The following is a 23160-nucleotide window of genomic DNA, read 5'->3' as shown; positions in this document are numbered from 1 at the left end:
CTGGGGGCTGTGCTGTGGGAAGGTGGTGACTGCAGCAAGGTGATCGTATATGTGGGGGGGGGGTCATATGTTGAGCAGTCATAAGTTGGGGGTCGTCTGTACTGATTTTACTGACCCATATATGCATTTTGCTGACCTTACCAGTTTTTGTTCTGGCTTAGATAAGTGCCTATCAAGTCTATATTCATCTATATAGTAATTATAGCCCTGTTACAACATTTGAGTCATAGGCCCTGCTATTTTCTGTCGCGGTAGTTATGGACTCTATAGCTGTAGAATAGCTTAGCATTGCTGAAGATGTTGACTATGTAGGCGGAAAGGGATTACGGACTGAACTCTGGTTCTCAGGTTAATGGAAATAGCATTGCAGAAGAAATCTTGGGGTTGTGGGAAAGATTATTATTATTATTAATAATAATAATAATTAATAATAATAATTTATTTCAGTTTATTAAAGTATGTGAAAATTGCAAGACAACCAATACTGCATTAATGCAGACACCTTCTCCTCCATTCTGGTTTACTTCTCCCAGTTGTAACCATTCCTGCAGCAATTACAAACAACTGCTTCCATTAAATACTTTGCTTCCATTGAAAAATATTAGGAATTGCTGTTTGCTTCAGGAACATGATGTGAACCACCACAGGAGGAGTGGCTCATTGGATAGCAAATGGAAGATGAGGGGAGTCCATGAAATAGTTTCCCAATTTAGATATCCATAAATATAAAAACATTTGAGTACTACTTTTCAGTATCTTTACTGGATACCATAAAGGCATAAAACAAGGTACCAGCCATTCTATAGCATGTGAAAATGCACCAGTCTACTCTCTGTGGCTGCTCTTGACTTTAATAGTTCTGCATTGTGAAATTGACCTAAACTAATCCAAAATTGGTACCTGCAAATGCAGAAATTGCAAACAACATGCATTTAGCACTTCCATTTTCAGGATTAAATCACGTTCATTCATTGATAATTGGCAATATGTGGGCTAACACAACATGTATATGCATAAGAGCATTTGCTTAGCTATTGCCATGTTGGGAATTTTGTATGACTGGGTATTTCCAATTGTTCCTATAGCTCCTAAAGCCATTTTGAGTTAAATTTTGAATGCCTGATCACAGTCCAGAGCTATATTTTTATTTTGAGCCTGAGGAAAATCAGCTCACTCTTTTTTTAAAGTTGCACAAGCATGGGAAGAAATTATACTGGGTCTGCATTTCTTGTTCCTGTACCTGATCCTTGTTTCATGACTTCAAAATATCTCAGACACAGACTTGTCCTGAACCAGCATTTAGTGCACTAAGCCCCAATCCTGATTGCTGATTCTCTAAACCATCCTGTTAGTCTTTAAAGTGCTGCATAGTCCTGTCTTTTGTTCTACTCAGGATTGTAAACCAAATATGGACCTCAGGGCACAGGGTCAGAGTATTAACTGTGATGGTTATAATTACACTGCACTTCTGAAAAATGACTTTTTTTTATTACATAAAAGACCATTATCCCAAATCTGAATTAAGACGTGTATTAGAAAAAAGAGTAGGTTTTAAAATATTTGACATTTTACTACATCAAGATGGAAAGTTGTCTAGAACTTAGAGCAGAGGACTATGAAGACTTGCCTACAATTCAGGGAAATGCTTTAAGTTATACTGGCAAAAGCACAGTAAATAGCTGGTATCAACTGAGAGACCTGTGGGCAGTGGATGTTGCCAGTGTTGCTCTGCCAGTGTACCTCAATGTGTAGACAAGAATTCAATGTGTGATATTTACAAAAATCAAAGTAATCTCTTTTTTGCTTCAGTCAACTAATCTGTTAAATGGGGATGGGGATGTTTCCCTATCTTTAAACTGGCCATGTGGTTATTTAATGTTTATATTTTATAGAAATCTTTACGATTTCCTTGAACATTATGTAGACTACTATTACTGTGAACTTTTAAACATTAGAACATGCAAATGCTAAGGATCTGTGAGAAATGGCAAAGTGAAGATCTCTAATTTGTTTTACTGTGGTACTGATTACAGATTTTTCACTGAAGTTGATCATATTCTTAATCTGTTTAATGAGCTATCTTGGGTACTCCCCTTCTTGAGTAGAGACTGATAATAGTTCCGCAGTAAGCTGAGTGAAATATACATGGAGGATACAGTAGGGACTAGACTGAGATTTCCAAGATCATTTGGTGTAGGAATATGGATTTAGCACAAACTGTTGTTTTGCCAGTATTTCCTGAAGCAATTTTTTCTTGCAGGCTGCTGCAGATTATTTGGGGACCTTCATAGCTCATTTGACCTCAATTTGAAGAACAATTAGTTCACTGTCACTGACCTCAATTCCATCTACTAGAAACAGGTCATTTTGTCTGCAGTCAGTCTGGCACCAGTTCCTTAATGCTGACAGAATATGGAATGAAATTTGCTAATAAAATACGTTGAGGACACACAGATGAGGGTGTCCCTGCTAAAAGAGTTTTGCCTAAAATTTTCCACCATTTTTACCATCTGCACAGGTGAAAACCATGGTTGGAATATCAGTGTAGGATAACAGGCGATTTAACTCTGCTACGAGCATATTTTAATGACACAGTAGTTAAAGAATGCTGCTGGCCATCTGCATTTGTCTACATTAGCACATGTGAAGTTGAACCTGAGATCTAAACAGTGAGAAATGGTGGTGGTGGAATGTGGACAGGGTCTAAGGAGAAACACAATATAGATCCACTAGTTCTGAAAGATCAGGTCATATACAATGTATTGGGAGGATGAGTAGCCCATTGGATAGGCCAAGGTGAGAGTCAAAGACCTATTCCTGGCTGTGCCAATGACTTGCTGCACAACTGTCAGTATGTTGGATACATTTCTACATCTGTTCCCTCCTTCCTCACTTCCCCTGTTTATTAAAACAACTGGCTGTGTAGCATGGCTAGCTAACAACAAAAAGGAGAGGCGCTAACAGTGTACACAAGTACTGTATCTAAAGCAGTGATGCTCGTACCTCAGAGCCATAGATGTATAATTCTCACAGCAAAATGTTTGACCATGTATTCTACAATAGCTTAACACAGGAAAAACATCCTGATTGGTTAATAGCTGACACTTGTTAATAATTAAATCACCATTTTTAATATGTGCTGCAAAGAGGCACAGGAGACACATTAAAGAAACTCTTGTGGCTCCCGAGTCTCACACTAAAGCTAAAGGATCAAAACTCCAAAGAGAGTAATAGTATTAGAATTTTACATGAGCTTTTTATATGTTTTAGCTATAACAAAGAATAATTAGACACAGTTAAGGAAAGGAAGCTTCTAAAAAAATCAGGGAAACATTGGGTTAAGAAATCTGAAGTTGTGTTGCATGTCAATCTTTCTCTTTAATGATAAAGTCTTGCATAGAGAAGAAGCCCTTAGTGCTGTAATTTGCTGTGAAGTTTCTTTGCTCACATTGGCCTCAATCCTTTAGTTTTGCTGAGTGCCCTGAAATCCCATTGTTTTAAATAGTACTTGATGATGCAAAGCTCCTTAAAAACCACATCTATTGTGTCTGCACAAGATTTCAATATTATTTACATTTATATAGTAAGGATTATTTCCATCTTCAAAGTACTATGCAAATTAATTTGCTTTAGTAAAATTCCCATTGGGTGTGGTGCAGTGGAAGTGTTTGGTTCCAGGTCAGAACTATGCACCAAAATCTCTTCTCAGGATAGAGGTGTGACCGTTGTAACAAAAGCAGAATTTATCACTGTACACTCTGGATTCCTCATTTGGAGGATTTAAAACTTTAAATATAGCCCATTTATTGAAAGACATGACTGTCTAATACTTACATAGAAATGAAGTTTTGGTTAAAAAAAATTAACTTGTGTATTTTTCCATTTCTTAGTATACTCTCTTATCACTCTCTCTGTGAGTATAATAAATATACTTGGTTTTATTTCAATTTTATCTTCCTAATTTAGGTTGTATTTGTTTAAACTCTTTTGTTACTATTTCTGTAAACTCTCCAAAGTTGGATCACTAGATGCAGAACCAATGATGTGGAAAAATACAGTTTGTTTTTATTTTTTCCATTTGCTTTTTACTATTAATAACATCTGCTGTGACGTTCATGCTGTTCTTCACAGTACTGGAACTGAATAAAATAATAAAAATACTCAGTGTAAAAAGAGTCCTAATCAACTTCAAAATACACTGAGTTGTTTGCACAAGACATTCTGGACTGTGTTGCCTGCTGGATTTAATTTCCTTAGATCCTTCCCCCAACCTATCCCATCCGAAAGACTGGATTCAGGAGTTACATAATAGTACAAAAGGTGGGAGCTGGGGGAGAGGGGTATGTTGTGTGATGGTTGCTCTTGGGTATCCTTTGTAAATGAAGGGCTGTTTTCAAAGACGCCTGGAGAAGAGTGAAATTAAAGTAACACAATCTGAAAATCTTATGGCAGATCTTTTAGGATTTAAGTTCATGTAACCATCTGACATGTATTTAACAATTGTACCTGATGTATCTTACTTTTCGCATCTCGTACTGCATTTAAAGTCAGTAATAACGAATGGGTTATTTATGGGTATTTTCTTTTAGGGGGCAAAGATGAACTGAATTGATTTGCATCCGTCCATTTGGCACAGAAGGGGATTCTTGTTAGCTCCCGTTGGTCTCTTCAGGCTTATTTTATGGTTTTTTATGACTCGGAGGCAGAACGGAGCATTAAACATGCCCAGAGAAGCGTAGCATGTAGTAAGACAGTCGCTACAAAGGGTTAAGCGCAAGCTAGAGCCGGAACGTGCGAGCCAAGGCGTATTTCTTGGGAGGGAGGGCAGCTCGCTCGGGATTTGCATAGGGGACGGGGCCGTGCAACCAGCCTCCCCGCAGCAGACATGCTGATCTCAGCGATTTTGCAAGCCGGCTGAATAGCAGAAGGGGGTTGCCGGGTTCATCACGCACCGACAGGAGGCAGAGACAGGAACCGGCGCCTGGGGCAAGGCTGGGGAGATCCGCTGAGCAGCTGCTAGAGGAGTGGGCGATGCGGAGGCATAGGGCCAGGCAAGAGCGCTCCTCAGCCTGAACAGCGGTAGAAGCTAGAGAAGTCCCGCGGAGCGGGGTGGCTGGGAGAGCACCAGGCTCGTGGCTGGCGGCCTCGGGTGCAAGTTTGGAACCAGATCGCGCCAGCAGTGCTCAGTCTGGGGAGCTGGGAACCTCCCTTGGGAAGGGCTGGGAGCGCTCTTCGCGCCAGAGGGGAGCTAGTTAGGAAATACTCCCAGGCACCTTCCACGGCTTAGTAGTCTGGGCAGCACTTGCTTGGGGGTGCTTTCCTAGGGCGCCTTCCCTGCAACCGGCTGCGGCAGCTAGTCCCTTCAGAGCTGCGGAATGGAAGGGGCGGGGGCTAGGAGGCAGCCGCAGAGTGTGTGTAGTGGGGGAGGGAACCGCGGGGCCCGTGGAGGCTGCAAGGCCAGCAGGCCAGACCCCATAACGCAAATATGGAAAACGGCCTAAGCTGCGTCCTGCGGGGGAATGTTCCCTCGCGGCAGCCACGTGGTGCCAGCCGGTGGGAGCACAAACCTGACGCTGCAGACTAGGGAAAGAGCACAAACAACCGTCTAACCAAGGGCGCAGCTCAAACTGCAGATAGCTTTGAATGCGGGTCCCGCTGAGGATCACCAAACCAGGACAGAGGAGGGGAAAGAGCTGAGCCCTGCGCCCATGGTGGGGAAAAGAAGAAAACCAGCTCAACTACCAGGGTAGGTGGGATGAAGGAGGAGCTGGAGGGAGGAGAGGCCCGAACATGTCAAGAGCAGTGGGGAGGCACTGCTCTAGGCTGAAGAAAGATGATGGCTCAGGGAAAACAGATTGTTGGAGAGGGCTGGCTGGCTAGCACAGGACAGGTTGGTGGTGGAATATAAGGGAAGCAGAAAGAAAGGGAGAGCTGTTGAGACCACAGGATCCTGCAAAGAGATATGTTGACAAATGAAGTGAACAAAGGGAGTGAGACAACGGGGAAGGAGAGATGGTTATCGCTCCATTTCTCTACTGCACTAAGAGACTTTGAAGACTTGTAGGACGTCAAGACTTGACTGAAGCAAAGTATAACTTACAGAGAAGGGGGTAGAGTAAAAAGGTTGAAACTGAACAAGGGATTTTGAAGCAAGAATCAAGTGTAACTTTAAAAAAATAATAAGAGTTAAAGAGAGGGACTTAAAGGGGTCAGGGAGAGATAAGAACAGAGGGAAGTAGAAAATCAGAGACCAAAATAAAAGGGACAGAGGAGAAAAAGCAAAAGATGCTGAAGACAGTGTTGTGCCTCCTGTCCTTTCTTGATGCATCCCTGTTGCAATCACTTGAGTTCTGTCCCTGTTGGTACTTTTATGAGCGTCAGTGCTATATACCTGTAACATGCTTTCAGATTTCAAATCTTGAATTGGCATCGAGATAAAAATTTCTACCACGTCCAAATTAAGAGGATTCAGAGGGAAATAAAAATAGAGGCAGCACAGCACAGAAGCACTTTGCCAGCAGTGAGACTGATGAGATGTCCAGCCACTCCTCATGAATACCAATATCTAGGTTCCCTGCCTGACCATATAGATGAACTAGGTGATCATCTAGGGGGCCAGGCTTTATGGGGCACCTAATCAGACAGAGAATTTTTTTCTCTATTTACAAATATATTAATATTTTACTTCTGTTTATAAAAGATACCAAATATTGCACTTGTAAAACTGCATCATTACCATGTCAGACATTGAGTTATTTATTTTACATTATGGAGCACAGTGTATGTAAAAGTTTCAAAAGAGTACCGCCTGGCTTTGCTACCTGTGGGCAGGGTCTGGCAGTTCAGTCATTCTCAGTAGTTCAATGTTGGCCAATCATACAGTTGAGACACTGTTGTTCACCGCTTAGCTAAGGCTGGTCAGTGACTCTCAACAGCTGTTCTGCTGTTACAAGCTGTGATCCTGAAGACACTGTGCCCACAATGAATTTGTATTGTGTTGTACTTGAGAACTTGGTAAGAGGTTTTAACAAGAATGTAAAAGTAGAATGTGCATTTATTGTAGACTATTACCATTAAAGTACTAGTAAAACCCTGATTTTTGAACACCTGATGACTAATGTTAGCAAATGCCACTTAGCGTATGCATTCTTTTTCGTTCTAGATGCAATAATGTTCAAGAATAGAAATTCTGGCTTTTTAAATTTGTTAAATAGTTTAAACAAATTAAACTAGGGGCCGTACTTCCAAGGAGCCCCCTGTCACTCCACACTGCTGCCTCAGTATTAGAGGCAGCAGTGTAGGATGCCAGGCAAGAGCTGGTCCATGAGGGAAGCCAGTTTAAAAGTGAAGGTATACCTGGTAAAGTTTAATTTATCATTGTAATGTTACTATGCTGTCAGGGCTGTCCCTGGAGGAAGCGAGGCCTGGGGCTAGTAAGAGAAGATGGTAGTCACTGCTGGGAGGCAGTGCCTCTCCAGTGCTTTAGGCTTGGAGCTCAGAGCAACCCCCGCACTGCACTCAGGAAGGAAACAATCAAATCCCCAACTACAAGATGTGGGATAACTGGCTAGGCAGGAGTAGTGCTGAAAAGGATGTGGGTTTATAGTGGATCACAAATGGAATGAGTCAACAGTGTGATGCAGTTGCAACTCCCCCCACTCTCCAACTAATATTACTCAGGGATGTATTAACAGAAGTGTTATGCATAAAACACAAGAGGTAATCATCCACTTTACTTACCACTGGTGAGGCCTCCGCAGGAGCACTACAGAATTCTGCATGTCACATATTAAGAAAGATATGGACAAAATATAGAGTTCAGAGGAGAACAAAAATGACAAAAGGTTTAGAAAACCTGACCTATGAGGAAAGGTATAGGTTTTTTTTTTAAAGAACATGTTTAGTTTTGATAAAAGAAGACTGAGGGGACCAGATAATAGCTATTATTGTATCTGAAGGCTGTTATAAAAAGGATAATGATCGATTGTTTTCCATGACCTAGTCTTCAGTGAAGTAATGGAGCAGCAAGGGAGATTTTAGATTAGATATTAGGGGGGAAAAATCTAATAAGGATAGTTAAACACTAGAATGGGTTTCCAAACAAGCTTACAGAAATCCTGTTGAAGATTTTTAAGAACATCTATCACGGATGGTCTGGTGTACTTGGTCCTGCCTCAGTGTAGGGGGTTGGACTGAGTTGACCTCTTGAGGTCCCTTTTTAAACCCCAAATTTTTTGATGGAGCCGCTGTATGGAGTAAAATGACATCCTCTGCACATTGGGGATTGCTGCAACCCCATCTGCTGATGGCATGACCCTTTCTGGGGTTGCAATCCATAGACTGGAAACTGAGGGTCTAACTGTCAAATTTGGGGGTGGGAAGGAATTTTCCCCAGGACAGATTGGCAGAGGCTCTGGGTGGTTTTTGTCATCTTCTGCAGCATGAGGCACAGCCACAGGCTAGAGTACAGTAAATGGTGGATTCTCTGTAACTTGGAATCTTTCAGTCAAAATTTGAGGACTTCAGTAACTCAGCCAAAGGGAATGTATCTATTCCTGGTCTGGGAGGGAGAGGTTCTGTGGCCTGCAATATGCAGGAGCTAAGACTAGATGATCGCAACAGGTCCTTTTAGGGATGTTAAATATTGGTTAATTGAATAGTCGATTAACCTCATGAATTCTTATTGGTTACTCAACTATTCTGTAGTCCCCAGATCTGGGGCCGGCAGCCAGTGTGCTCTGTCCCCTTTCTCAAGGATCCCTCTGTAACTCTACACTGCTGCCTCAGTATCAGAGGCAGCAGTGCGGGATTCCAAGCAGGAGCTGGTCCGCAAGGGAAGCTACTTTAAAAAACAGCTCCCCTTGTGGACCACCTGCCGATGGCCCTATGCTGCTACCTCTGATAAAGAGGCAGCAGTGCAGGATGCTAGCAGCCCCTCTCCGGGTGGGCTGAGCTTCCAGACCCAGAGCAAGTTGGAAATGAACCGGGCTGCCTGCCTGCCTGGCTCCTAATACACTTCCAGACCCGGTGCAAGCCAGGACTTAGCTGGGCTGCTGGCCAGCCTGCTTAAAAATGTATTTGCAAGGGGAGGGCAGGAAATGCGTATAGTCTGTAGCATTATTGGGCATCACATGGCAGGACAGATGGACCAACGTTAGTGTCGTTGCAGAGGCTGACTCTCGCAGCATTGAGACAGTAGTTGCCCACAGGCAGCTATGATGGTCTGGTCACGTAGTCAGGATGCTTGACACACGCTTGCCCAAACAGATTTTCTATGCTCAGCTGAGGACTGGGATGAGGTCTTGTGGTGGGCAGAGGAAGTGGTACAAGGAAGTTCTTAACAAGTTCTTGGATAAGTGTGGCATTGATGTTGACACCTGGGAGAGGCAGGTGAAGGATTGGGGAACCTGGAGCCCAATATTTTGAGGTCAAGTGACATCTCCATGAAGAAAATCAGAGAGCCCGATGTAAAGAGCATGCCCGGGCCTGTATTAGCGCTGCTGGAGATAGAGATCTCATATGCAGCCGCTGCCAGGGAGTGTTCCTTGCCAGAAATGGCTTAATTTCTCATTTACGCACTTATTAGTTATAGGCGTCCAAGGAGAAATCTCCCTCAATTCAAGGGATCCCAGAGAGAGAGAACCTATAAGCTGTTGCTTATTGGTTAATTGGCTAACTGACTACACTATTACATCCCTAGTCCCTTATGGTCTTGAAGTCTGAGATACTGCTGTTACTCCAGCCAGCAGATAGTATGTGCATTTCCCAGAGAAATCCTCTGTTTTTAGTACAGCCAGTTCCAGAAATGCTGCATGTAATGAACAAAGAAAAGGCTTGATCCTGCTCCCATTCAAGTCAACGGAAAAACTCTCATTGATTTAAATAGAAACATAATTTGGCCCTTAAGCAGGAAGGATGTTCAGGATGGGATTGCAGCTGAGAAGCTGCTGTCGCCACAGCCACTGCTGTCTATACCCCAAACTTTTGCTAGCTCCCACACTTCCATCAGAGGAGTGAGAATATGCCTTTTACCGTGCTTGCTGAGCTGGTCTCTTTTGTTTGACTCTCCTGTGTTTGGACTATAAATTAATGTCAGGAAAGTGTATAAACAAAAGCAACAAGAACTAGTTATTTTCCTACATGCATTATTTCTTTGTCTGAATCTTTTGCTCTGATGCTCAGTGAAGAGAAATATTGCAATAGATTATGGGGCCGGGGGGGAGGGAAATCAAGGTGGAAACTTTTTTGCTTTGATTCAACCTTTGTTATAACAGTTTAATCTTAAAGGTAAGGGCACACTGTCTTTTGGAATGTAAGCATTTGGCACATCACTGAACATTAATAACAGGTACAATAAGATCTTTGTGACTTAGGAAAGGGGTTAAAGAGTATGTGTTGAAAGTATGCAAAGAGGTGATACTTACCATATTGACTTTCCTCCTCCTCCTAGAGCGACAGTTAGATTGTGGTTCATATGGCTTTTCTGTCACCATGGGGTAATTGTCCACAGTTAACAGTGGAAGCCTCAAGGTATTGCAAAAAGACAGCCTTGCAGACTTGGTTTGACATAAAAATAATCAGAGATATGGACATTTCTCAGACTATATTCCCCTTGCACATTGCTTAAGTTTGTATTTGCAGAATTTTGCAATCTATAGATCCCTCTGTAGATTGTGGTATGACTAGTGTCAGTTAACAGGGATTTAACTAAAAATTGTCAGACTTGTTGTCCACACCTGTCTGTCTGCTGTCTAGCACTGTTTCAGTGACTGAGACAGTGCAATATAATGCCCTTCGTTGGTACTGTACTAGATTAGGCTAGTCTTTCTTTCCTGGAATGTTCTTCTTGTGCTTGCTTAGTCCTAAGGAACACACCTTTTTCTGTCCTGTCAACCCAATTCCCATTGCTAAGGCCCTGGATTGTGGCAACCATCTTTCCAAACAAATGGAGGGGTCTCCTTTTGGAGCCCACTAATGCTACTGATTGATCAAGCTAAAAGGAGTTGCCTGAAGTCACTCAGGCTATGTCTACACAAAAGGGTTTTTGTGCAAAAGCCTGTGGAGTGTCCACACCTCAAGTGCGTGTTTGCACGAGAAAGAGGAAGTTACTTACCCTGTGCAGTAACGACCTTTCTTTGAGGTATATGTCCCCGTGGGTGCTCCACTTGAGGTGTTGGGCTCATTCCGGCACCGCAGGTCAGAGAGTTATCAGCCGTGGTCCAGCCGGACCACGCATGCGTGGGGCGCATGCAGCTCGCGCTGATTGCTAGCTTGCGCTCAGTCTGGCTTCCCGCCAGTTCCTCCTAACTGGATCACTCCTGAAAAACATAAGGAAGAAACTCCGAAGCGGGGAGGAAAGCAGGTCGTGGAGCACCCACGGGGACATACACCTCGAAGAAACGTCGTTACTGCACAGGGTGAGTAACTTCCTATTCTTCTTCAGTGGTGTCCCTGTGGGTGCTCCACTTGAGGTGAGTACAGAGCAGTAGCCTCATCTGTGAAGGCGGGATCAGAGTCCAGATCTGTCTGCTGTGGACAGCACCGCAGAGGCCAGTGCTGATTCTTGAGCAACTGGGTTGATGGCATAATGCTTAGTAAAAATTATGTCCAAAGACCATGGTGCCGTACAGCGAATGTCTTGGTTTGAGACTCCTTTGAGAAAAGCTAGGGAAATGGATGTTGCTCTAGTGGTATTAGTCGTAATAGGTGTAGATATGGACTTATTTCATAAAGTATAGCAAGTGGTAATACATTTCATGATTATTTTAGATATACGCGGTGAAGACAACGGTTGGCCCTTGGATCATCCGTCCGCGCATGGGAAAAGCCACTGGGATTGTTGAAATGGGCGAGTCCATTCCACATAAAAAGCGAGCGCCCTGCGGACATGTAAGGTATATAGATGGGCTTCATAAGTCGTTGCATGTGGTTTGGGGTAAAATGTTGAGAGTACTATCAGTTCGTTTATATGAAATTCCGAGTTCACCTTTGGCAGAAATTCTGGGTGAGATCGTAGTATTACCCTTTGGTTGGTTAACAGGTATATGGAGGGGTGGCCAAAAGGGCTGCCAATTCTCCAACTTGTCTGGCTGACGTTATAGCTAGAATGAATATCGCCTTCATGGTGAGAGTCTGAATGTCACTTATGACTGGAGACTCAAAGGGTGGATATGTGAGAGTGTCCAAAACGAACTCAAGATCCCACAGAGCAGGTGGTTTCCTGTGCAGAGGGTGTAAGTTAATTAAATCCTTCAGGAAACGTTTAGTCATTGGGTGAGACACAATTGAAAAGCCTTCAATTGTCTGACTGCAGAAATTGCTGAGAGATGAACCTTAATAGATGAAAGACCCAGTTTAGAACAGTGTAGATGGAGAATGTAGTCCAGAATGCGGTGAACTGGAGTGGACATCGCATCGAAACCATTGACTATATACCACGAATGGAACTGATGCCACTTATAGAGGTAAGTCTTTCGTGTGGAGTCATGTCTGCTGTGAAGTATTATTTGTTTCACCTCGTGCAAAGTGCTTCTGTGCTATGGAACCAGCTAGGAGCCATGCCGTGAGGTGCATTTGGTCCATTTGTGGTTGTGGCATGAACAACCCTGGCTGCATGAGCAAATCCAGTCGTTTGGGTAACGGATATGGTGGTCGGCGAGACATATGCAGTAGAAGAGGGAGCCAAGTCTGTCTGGGCCAGAATGGAGCTATTAGTATCACCGTGGCCCTGTTGTCGATTATATTCTCCAGCACTCTCAGGAGAAGCGGGATGGGAGGAAAAGCGTAGAGAAGATGAGTCCAGTTTATCAGGAATGCATCTCCCAGAGACTCGGGGCCCAGACTGGCTCTGGAACAGTATCTGGGACATTTCACATTGAGATGTGTGGCAAACAAGTCTATAGTGGGGTGTCCCCAGCATTGGAATATCGAAAGAGCCACTTCTGGATTGAATTCCCACTGAGGAAACAGGTGTCTGCTCAAGGCATCTGCAATGGAATTGTCCTTGCCAGGTAGGTATGTTTCCATAATAGTGATTTTGTGACTGATACATCAATTCCATAGCTTTGTAGCTTCTGCACACAGGGATATTGATTGGGCCCCTCCTTGTCAGTTGATGTAGTACACTGTGGTGGTATTGTTGGAGAAGACCTGAACCGTCTGACCACTGATCCTGGGAAGGAATGTCTTGCATGCATTGAACACTACCCTGAGTTCCAAAAGATTGATGTGTTGCAGGGCTTTCTGAGCATTCCATTGGCCTTGAGCGAATTCGCCCTTGCAGTGGGCTCCCCATCCTAGGAGAGAGGCGTCCGAAGTAACTTGGACAGTGGAATGCGGATGGTAGAAAGGAACACCTGGTAGCATGTTGGTCAGAGAAGTCTACCACGTGAGGGATCGTTTCACTGTCGATGGCAATGTTACTAGCCTGTGTAGGTCGCAATTGCCCGGACGATATATGGACGCCAGGCAATGTTGAAGGCGCCTGGCGTTCTGTACTACATATGACATCGCTGCCATGTGTCCCAAGAGTTGGAGACAGGCAAGTATTGACACTCTTGGGCTGAGGGACAGTGTCTGTGTGAGGCTCTGCATTCTGTGGAACCTCTCTGTAGGAAAATAGGCTTTGGCTGCTGTAGAATCTAACCATGCCCCAATGAACATGAGGGATCTTTGTGGTACGAGCGAGGACTTCGGGACGTTCAATACAAGGCCCAGATCTGTGAACAAGTCTCTTGTGACTTTAGTGGCCGACTGCGCACTTTTGAACGAATGAGCCTTGATCAAGCAGTCATCTAGATATGGGAAGATCATGATGCCTTGACGATTAAGATACACTGCCACCACTACGAGGGTCTTTGAGAAAACTCTGGTGTAGGGGAGAGGCCAAACGGAAGGACTTTGTACTGAAAATGCTGTGTGCCTACGACAAACCTCAGAAAATGTCTGTGCACTGGGTGTATCGTCACATGGAAATATGCACCAATTGTCTTTGTACAAAGCTGGGAATATAGATGTTAGAGTTACCATCCTGAATCTCTGCTTCCTGAGGTACCGCCTGAGATTGCAAAGGTCCAGAATGGGTCTCCATCCTCCTGATTTCTTCTCGGTGAGAAAATAGCGGGAGTAAAATCCCTTGCCCCAAAATTGATCGGGTAAAGCCTCCACTGCACCAATCTCTGAGACGGAGAACCTCTTGCATTAGGAGATTCTCATGAGATGGGGACGGGGCTGGAGGGAAGGTGGGAGGATGGGGGAAAAAAGAGGGATGGATTATCCTGATATTATTAACTCCCGTACCCAGTGGTCTGTGGTGATGGCAAACCACCTATGCTGATACAGTCTTAGTCGATGATGGAATAACGTTTGTGGTCCCGGGTTGTACGTTAGTGGAATGGTTCTCAGTCCTTCAATTGGAACATCAAACTTGCTGTCTGTTTTGGGAATTAGGGTTTTGTCTGGTTTGCGGTCTTCGCTTTTGTTGACGTGGTCTGGGTGGTGGTGGTGTTGTGGATGGTCCTGTTGTCTGAACCTGGGCGCCCCATACGAGAAGGGTCTGTGTTGGAAGTAGGGCGTATACCATTTGCGACGATATGGAGATGTTATACATCCCTAACGTTTTTAGGGTAGTTATAGAATCCTTCCCAGAATGCAAAACTTGGTCTGTTTTCTCTGCAAAGAGACTCTGTCTGTCAAAGGGCAGGTTCTTTATGTTAGATTGTAAATCCTTAGGTACAGATGCCATCTGTAGCCATGAAGACCGCCTCATAACCACTGACGTTGCCGTGGCCTGTGCTGCTGCATCGGCAATATCCAGGGAAATTTGCAAGGCCGTTGTTGAGGCCGTATAGCCTTCCTAGATAACTGATTTTAAGAGCTGCCATTTCTCGTTGGGCAAGTTCTCTAAAACTGCTACCATCTTTGAATAATTATCAAAGCTATGGTTGGACAGATGAGCAATATAGTTCGCCATTCTCAGTATAAGTGTGGCGGAAGAATAAACTTTTTGTCCAAAAAGGTCTAAGCGTTTAGATTCTATATCAGCAGCAGCATTCCTATGTTGTGGTGCCTTGGATTTTTGCTGAGCTGCATCCACAACTAATGAGTTCAGTTGAGGGTGCATGAACAGAAATTCCATCCCCTTCGGGGGAACGAAATATTTCTTGTCTGCCCTCTTATGAGTGGGCTGAGAGGATGCCGGCGTTTGCCATATATTATTGGCAATTTCTGGGATTGCATCATCAAAGGGTAATGCCATTTTGGATTTTTGGGATTTTTTTTAAGGTTCTTCAACAGCTTATGTTGCTTTTGTTGAACCTCCACTACATGCAGGTCCTGTGATTCTGCCACTCTTTTAAAGAGCTCCTGAAATTGACGAGCATCATCTACTGGAGAAGAATCGCCAGGGAACACCGCATCATCCGGAGAGGAAGAAGCAACAGAGTGGTCCACTAGGGATTGCTCCTGTGGTTGTGGCTGTTCCAGTGTCACTAGCTGCACTGGTTCTGAGTGTGCTTGAGGGAGAGGCACGTTTGCAGACGGTGTAGAGGGTTGAGTGGAAGCGCCTGGTGGCGTAGGAACCCTGGAGCTGTTGCGAGAGCGATACTGGTAGCGTCGTGAAGATCTGGAAGAACAACGTCCAGAAGAGTATAGTTGCTCATTATAATAGTCACTACGGCTGCAATAATGATCACGATAGTAACTAGACGATGAATATGCAGGTGAGTACTATCATCTGTAATCGTGACAATATCAAGATGGAGATGAGCGCAAGATGAGCGTGTAGGTGATCTAGGTGAGCGAGATCTGCGTCTGGTTTACAAAGGTAATGGAGAACATCTCTGGTAGCGACGAGGTGATGGTGAGTATCGCTGAGAGTGTCTTCTTGAGATAGTGGTAACATGAACTTCATGTGTATGTGACTCAGAGAAGGCAGAAGAAAGTGATCTGGGCTGTGAATAGAGAGCTAATTGTTCGGGGCTTGGTGAAGAGTGGAACCTTGTGCCTGTTGAATGGTCAGCTCCTGCATGCAGCATTGATTAGTGTGACCTTGGGGGGGAGCCCTGATGCTGCGGTGCTGATGAGTGGTCTGGGACCTGGCACAGTGCAGCCCTGGAAGCTGATACACTAGCGCTTCGGCGCTTGTCAATTTCAACTGTTGAAGCCGGTGCCGGCGAAGAGCCTGATGATAGCGAGCTCAGCGCCGGTGATAGTGCCGGAGAGAAGGGGTACTGATCTCGTACTGAGATAGCCGGTGCTGCGATCGATGCCATAGCAGCTGGCACTGAGATGGCTGGTGCCACAGTAGCCGGCGTGGAGGCACTTGGAGCCGGCATGGGCAGGGTCAATGCCGCTGATGCTGGGGCCAGTGTCGGAGCCAGTAGGGCTGAGGCACCTGCAGCCACGGGTGTGAGAGTGCCTGTGACCCTGAGCCAGTGCGGATTCCGGTCTGGGAGGCACAGCCATTGCCCGATCTGCTCCCCTGCTAGAGGTGGGGCTGGGCTTGGAAATACTGCAGCTCTTTCCCTGCCACTCGCCCTGCTGCTGTAGCCCAGTCGGTTTTTGACCCCTGCTTTTTGTGGAGACGGGGTTTTCACTGCCACTGGAGTGTTTGTGCTGACTCTCCCTGCACTTGAGTATCCTGCGGCTGAAGCGCTTTACTGTAAGAGCAGCTTCAGCTGCATCTCGCGGTCCCGTCTAGCTCAGCTGGTCAATTTCAGACAGTGTGAGCATTTGTGGAATACGTGCCCCTCGCCCAAACACTTTACACATAACAAGTGCCCATCAGACGCTGGCATTGCGTCATGGCACACTGAGAGCACTTTTTGAAGCGGGAGGAAGCCGGCATTATGAACTGAGGAAAAGTTTTTTTTGTTTTTTTAAAGGATAACTATTGAACAATGTGACGGCGCGTTGGGGGTCCCCCATCTCCTGCACCCCGAAATGGCACAAACAGACTGCACCAGGCGGTGGAATAGAGGAAGTTTATTGCCTCTCCAGGATACAGCACAGCACAGATGGAATCTGGTCACAGAGCTGGGCTAGGATGCCTCAGGCCCCCTTGAGATGGGGGAGACTGGGCCCCTAAACTCCAGCCCCTTCCCCTAGGCTGTCTCCTCCATGCTCTCCGACAGCCAGCAACCAACTAACTAACTTCCAGCCCTGCCCCCCAGCCAGGGCAGCATTCCCCCTTCCTTTGTTCCTCTCCATGGGGGGTGTCTGGCCACTGGTTTGCATAGTGACTCATCCTGTTTTGCTGGGTCGTGGTACCCACGGCAGCCAGAGGGGCCACCCCAGAGCCAGCAGCATAGAAACCAGCCAGGTACCCCCACTACGTCACAAACAAACACTAACTTAGTAACTAATAATTATTGGCTGACTAACTATTTACACAAATCTTTCTTAAAAAGATGAAGAGAAGGGAGTTGCTCCATCTGCAACCGTTGAACGGTAAGGAGGTACTGGCAGGAAGCCGTACTGAGCGCAAGCTAGCAATCAGCGTGAGCAGCACGCGCCCCACGCATGCGTGGTCCGGCTGGACCACAGCTGACGACTCTCCAACCCGTGGCGCCGGGAGGAGCCCGACACCTCAAGTGTAGCACCCACGGGGACACCACTGAAAAAGAAATCTATAGTCAATGGACAGAACAGAGGGCTTTTTGCGGTGTAGGTATACCTCCTTCTACAAGGCATAATTCCTTTTTGCGCAAGAACTCTTGCGCAAAAACGTGTGTGGATGCTTAGCAGGGGTTTCTTGTGCAAAAAGAACCTATCACAAAAAGCATGGGTGCTCTGATGGCCATTCTGTGACTGGCCATCAGAACTTTCTTGCGCAAGAGCGTCCATGCAGTGTGGATGTTCTCTTGTGCAAAAGCACGTAGCTTTTGCGATGCGCTTTGAGGTCTGGATGCACTTTTGTACAAGAAGATTTGCTCAAGATCTCTTCCGCAAAAGCTTCTTGTGCAAAAACCCTGCAGTGTAGACAAAGCCTCAGTGTATAACTGTATAGCATAACCTCTTCTTTAGTACGGATGTTAAAATGTGTTTGTTTTGATAAAAAAAGAAGTTACTCACCCTGTGCAGTAATGATTGTTCTTCGAGATGCGTGTCCCCTGGGTGTTCCACTGTAGGTGTCGGCTTGTCCCAGTGCCGCAGATCGGAGATCTTTTCTAGCCGTGGTCTGCCGGACCACGCATGCGCGAAGTATGGCTCGTGGCTTTTCGCACCGTTTGAGCGCTGCTGGTCCGGCTCCCGCCAGTTCCTCCTGCCTCTTGCTCTGAAAGACAAAATAATAGTCTCCGAAGAGGGGAGGAGGCAGGTCATGGAGCACCCACGGGACACACATCTCGAAGAACAATCGTTACTGCACAGGGTGAGTAACTTCTTTTTCTTCTTCGAGCAGTGTCCCGTGGGTGCTCCACTGTAGGTGAATGTACAGCAGTAGCTCGCGAATGGAGGAGGGTTCGGAGCTAGCGTGCCGTAGCTGAGGATAACACTGCTGTCGCCACCGTGGAATCAGGTATTAACAGGTTCGGGATGGCGTAATGCGTGGCGAAGGTTAGGTCGGAAGACCACGTAGCAGCTCTGCAGATATCTATCAAGGGGACTCCCTTAAGGAATGCAGGGGACGTAGCGACTGCCCGAGTCGAGTGGGCCCTCAAGGTTGAGGGCAGTGGTTTCTTACGTAGTTCATAACAGGACCTTATGCACTGTACGATAGTAGAGGAGATGCGTTGAGCGGACAATGGGCGACCTTTAGAACGGTCCGTCATTGATATTAATAACGAATCCGTCACTCGAAAGGGTCTGGTCCTCTCGATATAAAAGGTGAGGGCCCGTCTGACGTCCAAAGCGTGCAAGCGTGCGTGTTCTGGTGACGCATGTGGTTTGGGATGGAATATAGGGAGGATTATAGGCTCATTGATGTGAAATCAAGAGATCACTTTGGGGCGAAAACATGGTTGCGTTCGGAGTATTGCTGCTTGGTGCGTAAAAATTGTATAAGGAGGGGAAGCTGATAGTGCAGCTAGCTCACTCACTCTCCTTGCGGAAGTAATAGCCAATAAGAAATGACCTTCATGGACCGGTCATATAAAGTGCAGGTCGCTAGCGGTTCGAAGGGTCTGGCTGTTAGGGAATTGAGAACCATTTCGAGGTCCCAAGGATCCGCCGGTTGAGTATAGTGCGGGTACAGGTTGGACATTCCCTTCAAGAACCTTTTAGTTGTTGGATGGGAAAATACTGAACATCCGTCGACCGGCTGCTGAAAGGCTGCAATTGCAGCGACATGAACTCTGATGGAAGCGCAGGTGAGGCCTGAATTCTTGAGGTGTACCAGGTAGTCTAGGATACACTGCAGAGGTGAGGAGACCGGGTTCAGATCCTTTTGGGAACACCACGATGAGAAGCGTGACCATTTGGAAAGGTAAGTAGTCCGTGTAGATAATTTTCTACTGTTTAGTAAAATGTGTTTGACAGATTGTGAGCATAACACTTCTGACTGTTGGAACCAACTAGGTACCAAGCCGTGAGCGCGAGATGGTTCACCTGCAGATGGAGAAGGGAGCAATGATTCTGGGATAGGAGATCGTGTCGAGCTGGCAGAGGAAACGGAGGATGCATCGACATGCGATGTAGGTATGGATACCATGTTTGTCTGGGCCAGGCTGGGGCTATTAGGATTACTGTGGCCCTTTCTCGAATAATTTTCTCCACTACCCTTGGAATTAGGGGTGTGGGTGGAAATGCATAAAGTAGGTGACGCCCCCAGTTGTATAGGAAAGCATCGCCTTTCGAATTTCGTCCAATCCCCGCTCTCAAGCAATACCGAGGACATTTCGCATTGTGAGAAGTGGCAAAGAGGTCCACTAGCGGGAAACCCCATCGTTGAAATATTATCGAAAGCACTGCAGGATGTAGCTCCCACTCGTGATTGAGAGAAAAGTGCCTGCTGAGGGCGTCTGCCATTACATTGTGCTGGCCTGGGAGGTATTCTGCGATTAGAAAGACGTTGTGTCGATTGCACATGTTTCATAGACGTACCGCTTCCGCACACAAGGAATGGGACCTGGCGCCTCCTTGCTTGTTTATGTAATAAACGGTCGTCATATTGTCTGTAAGGACTCGTATGACCTGGTTGTGGATGATGGGAAGGAAGTGTTGACATGCTTTGTACACTGCCCTGAGCTCCAGGAAGTTGATTTGCATCAGCGACTCGTCTGGTGACCATAGGCCTTGTATCTGTTCGGGGCCGAGATGCGCACCTCATCCGATGAGTGACGCATCTGTTGTCAATTGCGCCGACGGTTGGGGGCGATGAAAGGGTACGCCCAACAGCAGATTGTCTGGGATTGTCCACCAAGCGATTTCTTGACTTGGGTGGGAACTGTTATTGTCCTGTGGGCATCGCGTACATTGGGGGGCAGATTCGAGCCATCCAATGTTGAATGCATCGCAAATGTAACCTTGCGTGTTTCACCACATATGTTGTGGAGGCCATGTGTCCCATAAGCTGTAGGCACCGTAGTATGGGAACCTTTGGGCTGACGAGTAAGATCTGGATCAAGTCCTGCATCGTGTGGAATCTTTCCATTGGTAATGATGCGCGTTCGGTCATAGAGTCTAGATGAGCGCCTATGAACTCTATTGTTTGTTGTGGTTCCAATGATGACTTTGGAACATTGAGAATGAGACCCAGTTCGTGGAAGAGCATGCGTGTTGTCTGAGTGGCACTGAGCGATTCCTGTAACGATTGGGCTCTTATTAGGCAATCGTCGAGGTATGGAAAGATCATTATGTGTAGGCGACGTAGGTATGCAGTCACCACAGCCAGGGTCTTGGAGAAAACCCGTGGAGCCGACGAGAGACCGAATGGCAGGACCTTATATTGGAAATGGTCTGTACCGATTTGGAAGCGTAGGAATCGTCTGTGCGCCGGATGGATTGCAGTGTGGAAGTATGCGTCCTGAAGATCGAGGGATGTGAACCAATCCCCATTCTGAAGTGCTGGGATGATTGTAGTTAGGGTAACCATTCGAAAGCATTGTTTTCGCAAGAAACAGTTGAGGTCGCAAAGATCTAGTATCGGTCTCCATCCCCCTGATTTCCTTTCCATTACGAAGTACCGGGAGTAAAAACCCCTGCCCTTGAATTCGTCTGGAACAGGCTCTATTGCTCCAACGGTGAGTAGATGGGCAACTTCTTGCCTGAGCAAGATCTCGTGAGATGGGTCCCTGAAAAGGAACGGGGCAGGGGGGCATGGATGAGGTAGCGACGTGAATGGAATGGTGTAACCGAGACGGATTGTTTGAAGGACCCATTTGTCGGTGGTGATGTAGGCCCATCGATGAAGGTACGGCCTCAGGCGGTGATGAAATATCGCCTTCGTAGCACTCAGAGTGGTATTGACAGGAATGGTTCTCAACCCCTCAAGGGACTCATCAAACTTGCTGCCTGGTACCCTGTTGGGAAGTTGCTTTGGGCAGCGGGCGTCTGCGCTGTTGCCGCTGCCTACCCCTTTGTTGGTCCTGAGGCCTATACTGAGGGGATTGCCGAAGGGGGGGCCTCTGCCTCTGGTAGGGCATATATCGCTTTCTACGGTATGGAGGAGTGTACATGCCGAGTGTTTTAAGAGTGGTTCTGGAATCCTTCCCCGAGTGGAGAAGTTGGTCAGTCTTCTCGGAGAAGAGGTTCTGCCTGTCGAAGGTAAGTCCTCAACCTTCGAGAACAGGTCTTTAGGAGCAGAGGACTATTGTAGCCAGGATGCTCTGCGCATAACGACTGATGTAGCTGTCGTGCGTGCTGCCGCGTCAGCTGTATCCAGAGCAATATGTAAGGCTGTTCTGGAGGCTGCGTAGCCCTCTTTTATAACAGCCTTCAGAATGTCTCGTTTTGTCTCTGGAATATGTTGAAGCAATGGCACAAGCTTGGCGTAGTTGTCGAAGTTGTGATTCGCCAGCAGTGCGGAATAATTGGCCATTCGTAATGTGAGTGTTACCGAGGAATAAACTTTACATCCGAACAAATCGAGACGCTTACTATCCCTGTCTGCGGCAGTAGGCTTGTGCTGTGGCATCTTTGCCTTTTGCTGAACTGCATCCACAACCAGGGAGTTAGGTTGTGGGTGCGTGAAAAGGAATTCCATCCCTTTGGCGGGTACAAAATACTTTTTATCCGCCTTCTTATTTGTCGGCAGGGCGGATGCCGGGGACTGCCAAATGTCTTCCGCAATTTCAAGAATGGCCGCATCCAGTGGCAACGAGATCTTTGGTTGGTGAGTGTGCTTGATATTGCGAAGGAGATGGTGTTGTTTTTGCTCCACGTCGCCCAACTGTACGTTTTGACTCTCCGCTACCCTTTTGAATAACTCCTGAAACTGGCGCAGATCATCAGATGGTGAGGTGTCTCCCTGAAAAACTGCATCGTCGGGGGATGATGAGGAATGGTGTGTGGGTGACTGATCAGGTTCAGGGTCCCGAACGGGAAGAGGTTGTCCGATATGAGAGGGAGACCTGGAGGGAGTTGGTGGTCTTGAGGGGGCAGAAGAAGAATGGTGTTTCTGCCCGAGGTGGATTTGCGGAGACCGGCGTTGATGATAGGATGACCTATGATGATGATAGGGGGACGTGGAACGATGGGATCTCATCAAGTATCCTGAATGGGTTGAAAGCTGTGGTGATCTTGGTGATCGCGACCTCTCTCTATAATATGTGCTGCGACTGGGTGAGCGAGGATCATGGTGGTAAGAATGACTGGAACGTGGTGAGATTTGGCCGGTACGAGAGTACTCGGAGTACGGTGGAGATGGGGAGCGTACTTCGGGAGAGAACTCAGGGCTCGGTGATGAGGAAGATAATCTCCTGGGTGTATGGACCGGTGGTGCTAGCAAATGTTCCAGTGGAGAGGAAGCTGGGTGGAAATGACCGAGTGTGGGATTATTTCCACTGGCATTGGAGGAATCCGTGCCGAGGTGGTTCCCGTTGCCGTTGTTGATTGTCTCGGTACCGGTGATTGCCTCCGCTCCGTAGATCGACTCAGAGGAGAAGGTTGTCGCGGTGCCGGTGAACATCCTTCTGATGGATGCCTGTGGTGAGACGATTCTTTCGGTGCCGGAGGATGACTCGGTGCCGGCACGGTCGAAGACGGGGAGCGCCCCGGTGCCGA

The 23160-nt window shown here is 46.5% G+C and overlaps 1 protein-coding gene across 2 annotated transcripts in view; it reads left to right on the top strand.

The window, feature by feature from the left end:
- The first annotated feature begins 18400 nt into the window (after positions 1-18400).
- Positions 18401-23160, top strand: part of ASCC1 (activating signal cointegrator 1 complex subunit 1) — a 94317-nt gene continuing 89557 nt past the window's right edge. The window contains exons 1-2 of one of the 2 annotated variants that reach the window (XM_075934994.1): positions 18401-18517; positions 19516-19635. The gene's annotated coding sequence lies outside the window, so the exon portion shown is untranslated. Of the gene's footprint in view, positions 19424-19515; positions 19636-23160 lie in introns of both variants that reach the window. The other variant, XM_075934993.1, reaches the window with a different exon arrangement.

The sequence above is a fragment of the Pelodiscus sinensis genome, chromosome 8 (genome assembly GCF_049634645.1).
Source record: "Pelodiscus sinensis isolate JC-2024 chromosome 8, ASM4963464v1, whole genome shotgun sequence".
In the NCBI taxonomy this organism is placed as follows: Eukaryota; Metazoa; Chordata; order Testudines; family Trionychidae; genus Pelodiscus; species Pelodiscus sinensis.
This window is presented reverse-complemented; position numbering and strand designations above follow the sequence as displayed.